The sequence below is a fragment of the Scyliorhinus canicula genome, chromosome 15 (assembly GCF_902713615.1).
Source record: "Scyliorhinus canicula chromosome 15, sScyCan1.1, whole genome shotgun sequence".
In the NCBI taxonomy this organism is placed as follows: Eukaryota; Metazoa; Chordata; class Chondrichthyes; order Carcharhiniformes; family Scyliorhinidae; genus Scyliorhinus; species Scyliorhinus canicula.
In genome coordinates this window covers 23525790-23542236 of record NC_052160.1, presented here as the reverse complement: position 1 = coordinate 23542236, position 16447 = coordinate 23525790, and positions in this window count along the sequence as shown.

The window sequence follows — 16447 nt, the reverse complement described above, 5'->3', positions numbered from 1 at the left end:
ATCTCCCAGTTTCCAGCAGCAGCGATTATTATCTAGCAGGGTGATCAGCCAATCGCATTGAAGTATTTTCACAAACTGCAAGCCAGGAAGTAAAAATGCACTTATTATTCTTCATTTTTAATTATATTTTTCAGCAATTGAATCAAGGATTTGGACATACGCATAACATAACTTAAAATATTACTTTTTTTTAAAATGGAGATATTTTTTATCATGATGGAGAAACGTAACATTCCATAAATATAAAATTAGTCTTTCAGGGCCAGAGAGGTCGTCCAGCAGCAATGATGAAATTAGTAAACCATTTAAATATGAGCCATCAGTAGGCTAGACAGCTTGTTTGTAATGTAGAACAAGTCCAGCAGCGCGGGTTCAATTCCTGTACTGGTTTACCGGAATAAGCGCCGGAATGTGGCAACTCGGGACTTTTCACATAACTTCATACTTGTGCCATTAAAGATTATTATTATTAGTAGTAAACCTAGTTGTACCTCATTCAACTAGTTCTATGAGGATAATACAAAAACAGGCAACTTCTAGTTGGTTCAGTAATCTTGACTTGATTTTGATCTGTGGGACTTAAACAGTTTACCCTCTGGGGAAGCATGGGCAGCAACTTCTGGACTTTTGCATTTAACCAGGTACGCATGGATTCCAGACATTACTGTAGGTCCAAGGGGAGTAACAATGGTGAGCATTGACATTTCCACCATCATTACTACTGCAATGATTCTGACAAAGTTTCCCCACTTTCGCATCGCAAAGATTCAGCTGGGGCAAAGAAGAGCTACAGAAACTTTCCTGCTGTAACATGTTCTCTGTTTTACAGTCACTTTTCCTTCGAGCACAGTCACAGGACTAGGGGCTTTTCACAGTAACTTCATTTGAAGCCTACTTGGGACAATAAGCGATAGTTCAGCCAGATAAAATAGCACAACATTTTTATTTCTGATATTTGAAGAAATATGGCGTTTCTTGTTCTGTTGAATTTAGCACAATTTCCTAACTGTATCTCATAAAATACAGAGTAAAAGGCAACCAATCATTTTATTTATTGGGATGATGATTGATAAGCTTCAACGAGCAAACATTATTGAATTGTCAACTGAGAATCTGTAGATCTAAATGAGTTTTATTCTGAGTTTGAGTGGCTTTATTAAATGACTTGTGCCAAAGGTGCTTTATCCAGATCTCAGAGGAAGTAAAGTACTTTGTTTTCTTGTTAAGATTTATATTCTTTAGACTAGCTTGTTCTCTGTCCTTCAGATGTGACTTATTTTGTCTGCGCTGTAGCTAGCTCCTGGTAAACCACCAGCATCTCAGCCAAAGGCCATTCTGCACTTGTGAGCGAAGACGGTAAACAATGGTAGGCCATTCGCTCTTGAAGGGCATCGTGGAGAGATCCAATCCTGTCCTCCAAAGCATGTTCTCAACTGGAACGAGAAATCCTGGCTGATTCTTTCCAACCAGTTAAGATGTAGGGGTGTAGTATTTGGTGACTGGAACTTGGTAGAGCTGATAGCAACCGAGAGTGAAATAGTTCTTGGGCGGAAGCACAAACAAGTCACTAATAATTGGCTGGCAGCACCTTTTACAGTTCAGCAGATAGAAAAGCAAAGTTGGTAAATTTTGGCGGTATTTGTTAATGCTGTTCATTCCCAGTTTTATTCCAACAGATTTATCTGTCCACATTCTGGGATGAGATCAAAAGAACATCTTAACATCATTTAACAAGAAATTATAGAAAGGGAATTATATTCATTGTCCAGTTTTCTCTTCTCTTTCTGAAGGCACTGGGATTTGCTGGGAGCACCCAAATGTCTATTATGTAAGAGTCTAGATGCTGACATTGACAGCTATTTGACTTTGTGAGGAGTCGCAGCTAACACCAATCCAGTTGTGCATGATACCCACAGGTGTGCACCTTCCATTCCTGGTCACAGAGACATGATAAGGATTGGAAACACTGTCTGATTTCCCTTGTTCCTCAACACTGAGACCGACTGTAGCATTTCCAGCTGAGATAAGCATGAACTTGCCATCTGCGAATGATGTAGTACAAGCTCAGGACAGGCCATTTACCCTTTTTAAGGGAGTTCAATTCTTTAATTAACCAATTAGTATCAGTCCACGCAAGATTAATCTGAGCTGCAAAAAGCAGTGGCTCAAGAAGGCAACTCATCATCACCTTCTGAAGGGCAACTTGGGATGGGCAATAAATGCTGGTCTAATGAGCAACACCCGCTCCGATAAATGAATTTTTAAAAAATATATAGAATGGGAAAGCACGGGAAGAGTCCATTTTGCTCATCATGCTTATCCTGGCCTTTCAAAAGAGCTATCTAATTAGTCCTAGTCCCCTGTACGTTTCCCATAGCTCTGGAAAGTTTTCTTTTTCACATATTTGAAAGTTACTATTGAATATATTGAATATACAGAGTTTAGCACAGGGCTAAATAGCTGTCTTTGAAAGCACACCTAAGGCAGGCCAGCAGCACGGTTCAATTCCCGTACCAGCCTCCCCGAACAGGCGCCGAAATGTGGCGACTAGGGGCTTTTCACAGTAACTTCATTTGAAGCCTACTTGTGCCAATAAGCGATTTTCATTTCATTTGCATTTTCTTTTCATATAGATTACAAAAGTAGGGAGGTCATGTTGGAGTTGTAAAGAACTTTGATGATGCCACAGCTGGAGGACCGTGTGCAGTTCTGGTCGCCACATTATAGGAAGGATGTGATTGCACTGGAGGGGGTGCAGAGGAGATTCACCAGGATGTTGCCTGGGATGGAACATTTAACTTATGAAGAGAGGTTGGATAGGCTTGGGTTGTTTTCACTGGAGCAGAGAAGACTGAGGGGCGACGCTCGAGGTGTGTAAGATTATGAGGGGCATGGTCAGAGTGGAACAGCTATTCCCCTTAGTTGAAGGATCAGTCATGAGGGGACACAAGTTCAAGGCGAGAGGCAGGAGATTTAGGGGGAATGTGAGGAGAAACATTTTTTACCCAGAGGGTGGTGACGGTCTGGAATGCACTGCCTGAGAGCGTGGCCGAGCACCTGGATGAGCACTTGACACATCATAACATTCAAGGCTATGGGTCAAGTGCTGGCAAATGGGATTAGGTAGTAGGTTAGATGTTTTTCACAGGTCAGTGCAGACTTGATGGGCCGAAGGGCTTCTTCTGCACTGTGCTTCCACCACACTTTCAGGCAGCACATTCCAGATCACTACAACTCGCTGCGTAAAGGAATTTGTTATCATCTCCCCTCTGGTTTTTTTGATGATCATGTCGATGTGTCCTCTGCTTCCTGACCTTGCTGCCGGTGGAAGCAGTTTCCCTATGTTAGGGTGTGAGTAAGAAACACTAAATTCCCAGGATTTTCTGGATTGCTCAAATGGCCTAGAGTTAAATTCGAGATTTAGTCTGGCCTTTGCGATATTTTCACTGCCCCAGTCAGTGTGTTCACATTGATATCCTGTCATGCCAGTTGATGCAATTGTTAAAGCAATGTTACATGGGCTTAAAACTGTTTTAACATACTGGAGACAGGAATTTAGTGTAACTTTCTTCATTGATGCACCCGTATTAGTGTCCAGTGCATGTTATATTTCCCAAAACCTTTGATGCATTTCCAAAAGAAAAGGATAGCAGAAAACAGGTGATAAATACGATAAAATATCTTTCAGTGTGGAAGGAGACCATTCAGCCCACCGTGCCCGTTCTAGCTCTTGGAAGATACCAATCCATTAGTCCTATCTCCCTGCCTCTTTCTCCGTAGCCCTGCAATGGAGACATTTTTCTCCTCTTAAATTATTTTTCCAATTCCCTTTTGAAAGTTACTATTGAATCTGCTTCCACTGGCCTTTCAGATGGTATACCACAGATCACAACAACTTGCTGCGAAAAAACATTCTCCTCATCTCACCTCTGGTTCTTTAGCCAATTATCTTAAAGCTGCGTCCTCTGATTACGAAGCCTCCTGCCTCTGCAAATAGTTTCTCCCGCTCTACTCTGGTAACAACACTTCATGATTTCAACCGCCGCTCCTAAATATTTCCTGACTTTTATTTCTGTTGGAATCAAGGTGAAGCAGACAGCTCTTTCGCTATCGCCCTTTTTAAACCACTGCACAACATCGAGATCTACCCCATCCCCAAAATGTCAGGCTTAATGGGATGAATAATGACACCGTTAAACGGTCTGAAGCTCATGTTGAAAGTAGCCAAACTTCATGCCTGCTAAATGCTTTACTCTTTGCCTGTATCACATTGTTCTTATTTTAAGACAGCCGTCAAAAGAAATGTGTCTTTCTTCATCCCGCAGGACTGTGTCATATTGACTGTCTTTGTGAAATTGTTTACTGTCTGCCAGTGTTACTGTCTGCATTAAATACTGGCCATCTCTTTTATTGTATGGTATTGGAGTTTCATGGAGCATTTTGGTTTTAAGATTATCAGTCTGTATTTTGTGACGTTTTTTCATTACATCAACTGTATCCATTAATGCCTTTAGCCCTCTCGTTTATTTGATGTTTTTGCATCAAGATGATTGTTATATCTTTTGGAAAAAAAAAGACAAACTTAATAAAAATGAAAGCATTATATTAGTATATCACTTACACTCTGGCTTACTTTCATTCTTTTAACTTTGCATGCTAGGCACAGTTCTGGTCTCCATATCACATAAAGGGTGTAACAGACCCTGAAGAAAGCGCAAACCAGATTTCCAAGGATGGTACCAGAACTGAGAGTTTATAACCATCAGGAAAGACTGAACAGATTGAGGGTCTTTTTCTCCGAGAAACGAAAAGACTAAGGGATAATTTGCTAGAGGCCTTCAAAATTTATGAAAGGGGTTTGATGATAGGGAAAAGTCAGCATCAACTGGACGAGGTGGAGATGGTTAGCAGTTTCAAATTCCTACGAGTACAGATCTCCAAAAATCTGTCCTGGTCCACCCACGTTGACGCTACCACCAAGAAAGCACAACAGCACCTATACTTTCTCAGGAAACTAAGGAGATTTGGCATGTCCACATTAACCCTTACCAACTTTTACAGATGCACCACAGAAAGCATCCTATCTGGCTGCATCACAGCCTGGTATGGCAACTGCTCGGCCCAGGACCACAAGAAACTTCAGAGAGTGGTGAACACAGCCCAGTCCATCACACGAACCTGCTTCCCATCCATTGACTCCATCTACACCTCCCGCTGCCTGGGGAAAGCGGGCAGCATAATCAAAAACCCCTCCCACCCGGCTTACTCACTCTTCCAACTTCTTCCATCGGGCAGGAGATACAAAAGTCTGAGAACACGCACGAACAGAATCAAAAATAGCTTCTTTCCCGCTGTTACCAGACTCCTAAATGACCCTTTTATGGACTGACCTGATTAACACTACATCCCTGTATGCTTCACCCAATGCCGGTGCTTATGTAGTTACATTGTGTACCTTGTGTTGCCCTATTATTTCCTTTTATTTTCAAGTACTTAATGATCTGTTGAGCTGCTCGTAGAAAAATACTTTTCACTGTACCTCGGTACACGTGACAATAAACAAAAAATCAAAAGCTGTTTCCACGTCTGGTGGTGGTTACAGATTCAATAGTAACGTTCAGAAGGGGATTTAATAGATAATTGAAGGAGAAAACATTGACAGGGATATGGAGAAAGAGCAGGGGAGTAGGGCTAATCCAATTGCTCATTGAAAGAACTGGTACAGACGCTTGGGCCAAATGACATCCGACTGTGTTGTGCTGCTCTGCATATGGCAGGGAAACCAAAACTGGGGATCGTAAGTAATAGGCAGTCAATCATAAATCCAATAAGGCATTCAGGAGAAACATTTTACCTAGAGAGCAGTTTGAATGTGGAACTGTTGGAAACTGTTGATGCAATAGCCTAGAACGCTAACATTTTTGCCAAGACTAGAGGTATATGGAGATTCCCACTATTTCTACCTCCTTCGAGGCAAGATTTTGCTTCGGACTGTGTCAAGTGTGCAAGATGTACTCACGCCAATGGAAGCAAGTGTGTGCCCTAATAATGAGCCATTGGTAAACTGCACCAATGCACAATGGCTTCACAGCTCCAGGGTCCCAGGTTCAGTTCCCGGCTGGGTCACTGTCTGTGCGGAGTCTGCACATCCTCCCCGTGTGTGCATGGGTTTCCTCCGGGTGCTCCGGTTTCCTCCCATAGTCCAAAGATGTGCAGGTTAGGTGGATTGGCCATGATAAATTGCCCTTAGTGTCCAAAATTGCCCTTAGTGTTGGGTGGGGTTACTGGGTTATTGGTATAGGCTGAAGGTGTTGACCTTGGGTAGGGTGCTCTTTCCAAGAGCCGGTGCAGACTCGATAGGCCGAATGGCCTCCTTCTGCACTGTAAATTCTATAATTCTATAATGATTGGCCAACAACTCTGTTATCACCATATCATGTGAAGGTGGACCAAGTGGACCTTGGCTTCCTTTGGTTTCACAATTCCTCTGTGTCGAGCTCAGTTCATTGATCCATGTGCTCAACTTGGTTTCCCAACCTGACATAGGCATCGTAAATGTCACTCTTTGAAAATGTCTCTGTTTGTACGACTCAAAAAACACCCCCAAGGAAATAGACTCATCTTTCCTCCTTCAGATGTATGTGTTGCTCTCAGCATGGGTCCAATTACAGGACCAAAGCAGAACAAAACGTCTCATCAGTAGATGAAAGCCAGTGCCAAAAAGCAGGAGACCATAACTGCTGGGTTGTTTTGATGACAGGTCCCTGACTAAAGGTTCGAGGGTTACCTGACTCATAAGATCACGTCAGTGAGTCTTTGAAGATAGGAGTTGGTAAAGGTGACACCTGTAAACCCAGCTGTCTTGAATGCGAGCATAGTACTGACTAAGCAGTGGATAATGTTCCCATCTGCACCATGTTAGCCTCGACTATGGGTACCATCCACCTCCTAGTCAGAAAACTGTAGATTCAAACCTCACCCCAGATCCCTGAGCACATAAATCACTGCTGACACTTCAGTCAAGTACTGGGGAGGTGCTGCATTGTTGGAGGGTCATGGCGTGATATTAAACCAAAGAGGTCTTGTATCGAAGAGCAGGGCAGGTCTCCCTGGTTTCTTGAGAAATACCTGTGTGGTCTTTCAGTTGAGCTACTAAGCTGAGATCTCAAGCACCCAACACCTACTCCAACCTCCATGGTAAATGCTTCAAGTTGCACCAGACTACATGGAGTAAATTCTCTTCTTAATTGTCTGGCTGGAGATCTGACAGACCAATTGAATGCCCACTGTCGAATTTGTTCGGTTTCTCGGTGGTGAAACCTAGGAAAGAAACACAGGGTGGGTTCTACACAGAGTAATCCTTTGCCAGACTATGAAGGTACATGGAAATCTGATTGTAATTCCGACAGGGAAATGGGAGGAAAGGATTCGGTTGGAGGCTGTAGAAGGGGATCAGTTGAAATGGATTCATGTTGATGTAATCCCGAAACAGCTCAGGCCTCCACACTCGTCCAATGGACTGACCACTCAAAGGACAAGATGTACTCTATAATATTCAATCCCAAAGTCAGAATACTGCAGATCAGTATCAGCAATGTGCTGCTGGGCATCTTTCCCATGCCAGACATGCCAGTTACTGCTCAGAGTTAATAAGATCTTCAGAATCGATTCCTTTTGTTCAGCATCAATCTGCCTGAGGTGGCACCAATATGATTCATGTGTTATAACAACAAACTAGGTGCTTAAACCAAACGGATTGCAGATTTTCCACTGGTCAATTGTTGTATTCGCATAATGATGATTATGGCCAGAAGACATGAAGACAGCTAATGCCATCACACCTTTCCACCATCTACTTGGCACAACACAACACCAGGGGTTCAACACCATCCAGGACAAAGCAGCCCTCTAGATCGACACCCCATCCATCACCTTAAACATTCACTCTCCCCTCAATCGGTGCACAGTGGCAGCAGTATATATCATCTACAAGATGCGTTGCAGCAACCTGCCAAAGCAGTGCCTTCCAAACCTACGACCTCTACCAGTTAGAAGGACAAGGATGGCCGATATATGGCAACACCGCAACCTGCAAGCTCCCCTCCAAGTCACACAACATCTTGACTTGGAATCATATTACTTGTTTACTGTTGCTGGGCCAATGTTTATCCCTCACCAACACTGAATGGCAACAAGATTATCAGGTTGTTTATCTCGTTGCTGTTTGTGGGAGCTTTCTGTGCACAATTTAGCTATTGTATTTTCCTATGTTACAGCAGCGACAACACAGCAAAGGATATTCATCAGTTGTAAATGCTTTTGGGATATCCTGGGGATTTGAAGGTTGCAATACAAATGCAAGTTCTTTCCTTACTTCCTAAATTTTCACTCAGGAAAATAGTTACTTTTCTACTGCACGGGTCGCACCGAGGCAAACCAGGAATGGCTTTGAATCTGTGCAAACTCTGAAGTGAAACTGGTCGACAAAAGCGTATATTTTGTCATAATGCGTCTGTAGTTTGGGTGGATGTGTGCCACAGTATAATGGCGAATCAATGCAATGAGCATGATGGTGTAGAACTGCTTTCTCAACAATGATCCTTCGCGAAGGAATTTCTTGCTGTCCAGGTGAACTTTCGGGCAGGTGTCCTAGAAGGCAATCTGAGGTGATGTGTATGAGCTTGACTCACTTGCTGCCACTTTCGCCCTTGGGTCTGAAGAATGTGGATTTCAAACTCCACGCCTGGATTTATTAAAATGCATTCACAGGATGTGGGCATTGGCGGCAAGTCTGGCATTTTTTTGCTCATCCACCGTGGCCTCCATCTGCCCGCTCAGGTGGGTGCAGAAAGATGCAGTGATGATTCTTGCAGGCAAGTGGGGGAGTTCTCCCCAGTGTTTCCAAATCCAGCACCTAAAAACGAACGATCTGGTGAGTTAACTCACTGCCATTTATGGGAGCTTGCTGTGCACAAATTGACTGTGTATTTCCTACAGTGTACCAGTGATTGCATTTCCAAGTTTCTACATTGTCTGCAATTCGCTTCGGGGCAGCATGAAGTTGTGCAAAGTGCTATAGGAATGCAAATTCTTTCTTTCTTTAAGAACTATCGGAACATTTGGGAGAGTTGATTTTTGTTTAACTTGAAAACCCTAAAAGATAGCTTTTCTGGTTTATGCATTCATGCCTTAAGTCTAAATAAAATGACAATATTACACTCACCGTGATTGAGGGCAAGCAATTGAGTTCATGTCTATAATCTGCTTCAAATGCTATCCTGATCTCATTATCCAAGTTGAAATACCATGTTCTGCCTTAGACTCAATAATCTCCACATAACCCCCCAACATCTGCTCAACAACAATAAAAATGATTACATCCTATAGTTTATTAAAAATCCGATCGGTGTTACAGTTATATTCAAATTAGTGCAATTCGATAGTCAAAAAGGTCTATTAGTGTATTCGTGGAAAAAGAAGAAAATGTGTGTGATTGCTCTTAAAGACATAACATGAGGGATCTGATGATGTTATTAGACTAGAAATGCAGAAGATACCAACTGATAATCCAGAGGATGTGAATTCAAATCCCACCATAGTGAGTTAAGAACTGGATTTCAGTTTGTAAATAAATCAGGGAATAAAATGTTGGTATCAGTAAAAGTGAGCATGAACTTGTATTAAAAAGCTGACTGGTTCACAAACACCCTTTAGGGACTGAGCCCAGGTTTACCTATCTGTTCTGGGCCTACATTATCTGATCGATCTAGCTGGTCTGATGTGACGACAGTCTCACGTCAATGTGGTTGATTCTTAACTACCCTTTGAAGCCACTCGGATGTATCAAACATTTACAGGGCATCTATGTAAGAGCAACAAAATGCTGGCCTTGCCAACAATGTCCACATCGTGAGAATAATTTAAAGAAATATATGCCCAGGGCCATTGAATAAAGCCAAGTTCCTTGTTCCTTAATTTTTTTTTAATCAGTCTCTTGACTCTTGCATGCTGAGATCTATCTAGTTATTCATGAATGCCGTAATCATAGCCTACAGGACAGTATTTTTAAAAGCCCTGCAGCCTGAAGGTAAATGTAAGGTGTGAAAACTCTTACCTCCTGGAGCTGTACTCGGATGTCATGGGAAATCCTGATGGAGGAATTTCGGAACGTGATCCCAATGCCAACTCAGTAATCTTTGGATGCTTTCCAGAGCTGTACTTGAGCTGCTCCCGCAGTTGGCAGCGCTGCATCTGTTACCCAAGTTACAGATGGCTACTGTCATAATGAATTATGCAAATGATTTGCTTTCTGTCCACCCCCTCAAAATGAATTTTAATACAAGTACTGGCTTAAAGGAAGTCCCAGTCTCATCTCACCCTTTTGGAAAGTAAGACTAATTCATGCTTCCTCCCAATCCTGGTACATGGGGCACAGGATGAGTATTATAGAATATCATTACCTACAGCTTAATATAGAACATAGAACATAGAACAGTACAGCACAGAACAGGCCCTTCGGCCCTCGGTTTTGTGCCGAGCAATGATCACCCTACTCAAACCCACGTATCCACCCTATAACCGTAACCCAACAACCCCCCCCCCCTTAACCTTACTTATTAAAGACACTACGGGCAATTTAGCATGGCCAATCCACCTAACCCGCACATCTTTGGACTGTGGGAGGAAACCGGAGCACCCGGAGGAAACCCACGCGCACAGTGACCCAGCCGGGAACCGAACCTGGGACCCTGGAGCTGTGAAGCATTTATGCTAACCACCATGCTACCGTGCTGCCCTAATATGGGTGGCACGGTAGCACAGTGGCTATCACTGCTGCTTCACAGCTCCAGGGTCCCAGGTTCGATTCCGGCTTGTGTCACTGTCTGTGTGGAGTCTGCACGTTCTCCCTGTGTCTAGGTGGGTTTCCTCCGGGTGCTCCGCTTTCCTCCCACAAGTCCTGAAACACGTGCTGTTAGGTAATTTGGACATTCTGAATTCTCCCTCAGTGGATCCGAACAGGAGTGTGGCGACTAGGGGTTTTTCACAGTAACTTCATTGCAGTGTTAATGTACGCCTACTTGTGACAATAAAGATTATTATTATATATGGGACTCCCCTGTGCCTGCTTTGAATCAGTAATTATGATAGTGGAAATAGTTCTGGTCTTCATAGTCATTGCTATAATTAATTTTTCTACAAGGGCATTTATCAGGCTCATGCACCAAGTTCTCAGGGAATTAATGTTCTCACTTCGAATTTTGCAAGCTATTCTACAAGATTATACACATCAAAGGTCAAATGCATGTATTGGCTTTCACGGGATTTAAGCATACACTGATAGCTATCATTAATAGTAATTATCATACATACTTACAGCCACACTTACAAACTACTGGTTTGCAGGTTTTGATCTGGAGGGGTATGATTGCCCAGGGCGGTATCTACCGACTGCATAATGTCCCCTTTACGGCTAACAGGGGCGCGACGTGGTCAATAGATTCCAGGAGAGGTTTCTTCCAGGATCTGCCCATTCGTCATGCTTCGGCTCACGAGATCTCATGAGATCTCGTGGGATCTCGCCACCTGGATCCTGCCCATTGTGGTTGGGATCAGTATTTGGCAAATCTGCATATTAGAGTGAGTAGCTAGAATCACTCTAATATGCATCTCGCCTGGATGTTGGGATCTAAGCCGTTTGTCTTGGAGGCCTTAGGCGAGCGCCATTTAGTACAGTTTTCCAAAAAGGGGCACTGGGTGGAACAGCACTTGGGGAGTCTCCCAGGGGATCAGAGGCCCCCAGGTGGTGGGCCTCCAGGCACGAAAGCACCCTGGTATTGCTGGTACCTGGCAGTGTGGCACTGCCCAGTTGGCATTGCGGGGATTGGGCCCGGGGGTACACTGCCCACGTGAGGTGGGGTGTGGGGACCCAACGACTGCCTTATAGGTCTGTTGGGAGGCCTGGGGGTTGCGTTGGGGAAGGAGTTGAGAGATCAGTGCACCATTTAAAAATGACGTCCCAATCTCCTCCTGCACTGCGGATTTCTGGTGAGCAGAGCTCCTCAGTGCAGGAAATGGGACTAAGTGATGCCTTGGCAGGGCATTCCTCGCTGAGTCCAAGATTGCAACAAAGTCCCGTTCAATAGCATGGTCTTTCTCAGTGCTGGGAGTGCCGGGAAATACCAGGCTAAATTAGTTCAACAAAGGACTCTGTTGCAACTCGGTTAGATCGCGCCCCCAATCTTTGTCCAATTCTGAGCCATCTATTCTAACAACCCTCCTTTTATATCTTTCTTTCACTGTTGCTATATCAGGGTCAGCATTTTTCAAAGTATTAACTTACCTAATTAGCTCTGTTACTCCAGTTTTAACAGGAATAACCCGAACACTTGATTCACTGCCCTTAATTCTCACATCGTGAGTAGGTGTATTTTCAAGGCTCGATCTAACAGAGACGTGTTTTATGCCCACTCCGAATCAGCTATAACACTGTCTGAATGGAAATCCTTTTGCGAATTGAACATTGTTAACAGAAACACACTTAAACAGCTAAGGTTAATACAAAGAATTTAACCACTTCCTTACACATAATTCTCCCTCTACATGTATCTGCCGATCAATGGCTGCTGATCAAGGTGAATTCCATGATGTTACTATGGTTCACGGTGAAGAGGCAGGTCCCAAGAACTACCTCAGCCAGTACAGGCATTGAACCTGCAGCATGGACTAACCAGCTGAGCTAACTGACCCCCCCTTTGCATACCGTAGGAACACTGACAAAAACATCCACCTTTAAGTAAATGGCATTCCTCAGATAAGGAGACCAAAACTGCACACAATATTCCAGGTGTGGTCCTACCAAGGCCTTGTATAATTGCAATAACATATCCCTGTTCATGTACTCAAATCCTCTCCTTTGAAGGCCAGCCCACCATTTGCCTTCTTTGCCCCCTGCTGTACCTGCATGCTTACTTTCAGCGACTGGTGTACGTGGACACCCAGGTCTCGTTGCACTATCCCCTCTCTCAATCTATAGCCATTCAGATAATAATATTTTCCTGTTTTGCTACCAAAGTGGATAATCTCACTTTTTTCCACATTATACTGCATCTGCCATGCATTTGCCCACTCACTCAACCAGTACAAATCACACTGAAGCATCTCTGCAGCCTCCTCACAGATCATTCTGCCATTCAGCTCTGTGGCATCTGCAAATTTGGAGATATTACATTTATTTCCCTCATCTGAATCATTAATATATATATACAGTGAATAACTGGGGTCCGAGCACTGATCCCTGTTTTTAATTCCTACTCTTTTTTTCCTGTCTGACAACCAGTTTTCTATCTACCTCAATAAATTATCCCCAATCCCATGCACTTTAATTTGATACGCTGATTTCTTATGTAGGATTTTGTCAAAAACCTTCAAAAAGTCCAAATAAATCACATCCCCCGTGTCAACCCTACTAGTTACATCCTGGATGAATTCGAATAGATTCATCAAGCATGGTTTCCTTTTTTTAAATCCACGCTGATTCTTAGATCCTTCCACCATTTTCAACAAGTGCTCTGCTATTAAATCTTTGATAATGGACTCTCGCATTTTCCCCACGATCGGCATCAGTGTTACTGATCTATAATTCCCTGTTTTCTCTCTACCTCCCTTTTTAAATAGTGGAGTTACATTAGCCACCCTGCAATCTGTAGGAACTGTTCCAGAGTCTACAGAACCTTGGAAGATGCCCACCAATACATCCACTATTTCTAAGACCACTTCCTTCCCTTGTAGGACAGCACTTCAGAAAACATATAACTGGCTATAAAGTGCTTTGAGAACATCCTGAAGTTGTGAAAGATGCTATAGGGGTGCAAGTCCTTGCTTCTATTGCGGCCTGAATAATTTAAGTTTAAACTGCAGCCGTAAAATACATGAAAGTTCTACCAGAAGAAAATTAAGGTACCTGTTCTTTCGTGGCGGCATGGTAGCACAGTGGTTAGCACTGTTGCTTCACAGTGCCAGGGACCCGGGTTCGATTCCCGGCTTGGGTCACTGTCTTTGCTCTCCCTGTGTCTGGGTGCTCCAGTGTCCTTCCACAAGTCCTGAAAGATGTGCTTGTTAGGTGAATTGGACATTCTGAATTCTCCCTCTGTGTACCCGAACAGGCGCCGGAGTGTGGCGGCTGGGGGCTTTTCACAGTAACTTCATTGCAGTGTTAATGTAATTGGAGGTCAATTTTCATTTTGCCACAGGCAGGCGCCCGTTGCCCAAGCTGATCAATTTTCTTATCCATAAAGGAATGCGACGGGATGTTTCCATAGGGGCTGGTCCCCACTCTCCTGCTTAGTATCCATGTCAAAACTGAAAATGACCCTCCCTCCTTTCCCCTGTCTGAAGGTTGGATGTTCTGAGGAATTTCTCTGACGGTTAATCAATTCATCAAAAAAAAGCCCAGGAAGCCCGCACCAAAATGTAATGAGTGATACTATGAATCTACAGCGAATGGTGAGTGCGCTCTTCTCTACCCATCAGGGTTGATTGTTTAGAGCTGCGGAGCTGTGGACACACTCGAGCTTGGGGCAGCCACCATCAAGTCACAATGGGGGAAGGCCAGAGTGTAAGGCCTTTAAGCCAATGTACATCAGGGGGTTGGTAACCATGTAAAACCCCTCAGGCTGTAAACTTATCCTGACTGTGTAAAGTAGATATAACTGCTGAAGCACCTCAAGAGTGCATTATGACTGATGTATATAATTTGAACAGCATTGAACTCTCTATATCGAAAATATCTGAACAATTGTAATGTTCTCATTACTAAATTGAAGTACCCCAGTGTGCAGCTTGATCTCTGTAGAGAATGGAAATATCACTGCACTTTCCTGTAATGATGATTTGTAATGTTTCTTTCATGTATTTTATGAATAAAGTATATTTTTGTAAAAGAAATGCTGTGGAAAGTCTGGAAACAGTAGACACCATTGGGAAAAATCTCCCTGAACTGTTCAGATCTGTTTGTAAAAGTGAACATGGTCTCAGTTTTCTGCCGATTGAATCAGTGGGATGAAATTCTAACTGGATATGATGCGGTTTTTGATAGGAGCAGTGCGGTGGCCTTGATCTTCCCCCAGACAGGTTTCAGCCATCTCGAAGAGGTGTAAGAAAGAAGGAGCTTGCATTGATAAAGCATCTTGACAGACGCCAGAATCACCCAAAACTTCTGATGAAGGTCTCCTGCAGCACTGCCGATGTTGTCATGTGATGCCGTGCAAACACCATGGGCTGGATTCTCCGATCACCGACGCTGAAATCGTGTCTGGCAACGGGGCGGAGAATCCCCGATATCGACAGGATCGGCATGATGCTCTGCCCGCTGAAAAGTGAGGCCCGTGCCAACTTCCCGACGGCGTGGGACATGTGTGGCCTCACCCATCCAGCGCCGCCACAGTCGGGGGACGGTCGATCCGTGGGCTGGGGGGGGGGGCTTTATTCAGGAATGGGGCCACTGTGGGAGAGGGGGGAGGGGTCCGGGTCCGCGGGGCTGCATCTGCCATGAAGCACGGCGCGCGGCAAGGCTGCGGGCCGTATCGGCAGCTACAGCTGGGAGCTCTACGCCGCCTGGCTGCTAGCCCCCCACCCCCACCACCCCCCCCCCCCCCACCCACCCCCCGAGCAGGGAATCGGTGGTCGTTTTGCGCCAGTTTTCCTGGCGTAAAAACACCACCGTTTTCACGCCAGCGTGGGGACTTAGTCTCCCAAATGGAGAATCCAGCCCTATATATAAAAGCAGTGTGAAATGTATGGGCTAATCCACCAGTAGCCACAAGAGTTTGCAATAAATAAATGATTCCACGAGGCGTTTCGTGATTAAGTCACGGCTTGGTCCAGCTGGAGACAGAAAACTCTCTTGAAGGAAATCAAACCCCTTGTGACATTTTGAGTAAAGGTGGAAGGGAATGAGCTCAAATCGTGTCTTTCTGATACAATATTTCACAGAATCATAGAATCTTACAGCACTGCGAAAGGTCAATTGTTCCATTGTGTTTGTGCTCTTTCTTTGAACTAGATCTCCCATTAGTCCCACTTCCCTTCATTCTTCCCCCATAGTCCTGCCATTTTTCCCCTTGGAGTATTTGTCAGATTTCCTTTTGAAAGTTACTATTGAACCTGCTCCGGCCATCCTTTCAGCGAGTGCATTCCAAATCATTGCAACCATTTGCAACGTGCTCCTTAATACTTTCCTGTGACGCTCCTTCAGCCACTAAACAAGCAAGAGAATTAATTCAGTGCTTGGTAAAATAATCAGCACGTTGGCCTCACCCAGTTGGAAAAGGTACAAAAGCTCAAGGGAACACACTAGGTAAACCCCATTCCTGACACACTTCCAGCAAAGTTATAGCCACGGGATGGAACCAGCTCAGAGAAATCCCTGGCCCATGGGTTAAACATCCAA